Below are 1,433 nucleotides of genomic sequence, written 5' to 3'. Positions count from 1 at the left end.
GTGTGTTAAATCTTGTTACAAGGTGTAAATACATTACACGTTTTTATATTATTACTCATCCAATTTATTTAGAAATGTGTTACTATGCTATGAACCTGATTATGACAGCTTTCATGATGGCCATGAAATCACGCGGACCTGTAGACACGCCTCCAAACCGTGGCCGTCCAATCTGCACAGGGCACAATCGCCAAGTTGTTCCTGGAACGTCATCGGGAATCTGGTGACTGAAGATTACGTGGTGAAGTTAGTTAGCCAGTTGCTAACCCCGACAGAAACAGCACCACAGATGTAACACCTGGAATTATACACATCTGCGTTAAATGTCAGTTTCCATTACGATGAACATCACTTCCGCGAGGGTTTATGGAGTTTTTACGGTATGTTCTCTCCTGTCTGGTTTGTTGATTTGGTAAAGGAGAATCACGAGAGCTAACATTAGCTTGCTCTGTTTACAGCTGATCTGGTTCTGCCTTGTTGTGCGTTGTTAAAAGGACAGTTTTATAGATGATGCTGATGCCATTCACTGCCAGCATGGAATGGATGAATAGTTTTGACTTAAACTTACGTCACAGTTAAAACCTGATACCGATGAGCTATCAGCAAATATAGCATGTCAAGCAGTGTAAACATTGAGGCTTTTTAGCCATATTATATTATACGTCAATAAAATGCATCAGAATTTAATGTTTTGAATACAAATTTGTTTTTAGATAACTATTTGTCAGTGTCTTTCTTAAAAACAACGTATCTGTTTTCAAATGACTGTTTGGTATACTAGTTAATCCCATTAACAATATGAAAATGAGGAATATCTCATAATACAGATATATCTGCTATGTTATTGAGGTATTGAGTTTTTTTTTTCGTGCATTCTGACTTTCTCCTAAATAATATAATTTCAGAAAATTATTCTTTTCAAATTCTAAATAGGGAAGTCCTTTTAGCAGCAAATGACTAGTGATTACCAAAATGCAGAATTTTTCGCAGTTAATTCAATAGGGCTGATTTCAGACCCGTATCCAGCCTGGTGAAAGGGGTGGTTTTTTCCTCAAAATGTGGAACTTTTTACAGTTATTCGCCTACATTTTTATTCACCTATCTAGTTTGGAATGCACTCAGAATATCCTTGCAGCGCCTTTGCCACCACCAAGTAATGCCTCAACAGCTGCTCCACAACCACTCAGAACACCCTAGCAACCACCTAGCAATGACTCCACACACCCTAGCAACAGTCTAACATAGCGCTGGGCGATATAGGCAAAAAATCTTATCCCGGTACTTTTTTAGAGGAATGATGACAAAGATGCAAGATAGTCAGAGCAAAAAAGGAGCACACTTAAATAGTAACACAACAAAAAGTGCTGTATGTTAGAAAATAACCACAATAAATGTAAATATAAAACACAGTATTTTTTACAGTTACCGTGTTG

General features: G+C 37.5%; 1 protein-coding gene across 2 annotated transcripts in view; it reads left to right on the top strand.

Annotated features, from left to right (window-relative positions):
- Nucleotides 1-220: 220 nt before the first annotated feature.
- Nucleotides 221-1,433, top strand: part of golga1 (golgin A1) — a 51,854-nt gene continuing 50,641 nt past the window's right edge. For both annotated transcript variants that reach the window (XM_087262982.1, XM_087262981.1), the window contains exon 1: nt 221-380. The gene's annotated coding sequence lies outside the window, so the exon portion shown is untranslated. The remainder of the gene's footprint in view (nt 381-1,433) is intronic.

This window comes from Danio rerio, chromosome 8 (genome assembly GCF_052040795.2).
Source record: "Danio rerio strain M-AB ecotype USA chromosome 8, GRCz13ab, whole genome shotgun sequence".
Taxonomy (NCBI): Eukaryota; Metazoa; Chordata; class Actinopteri; order Cypriniformes; family Danionidae; genus Danio; species Danio rerio.
The sequence above is the reverse complement of the archived record's forward strand: the minus strand, read 5'-3'. Positions and strand labels throughout refer to the sequence as shown.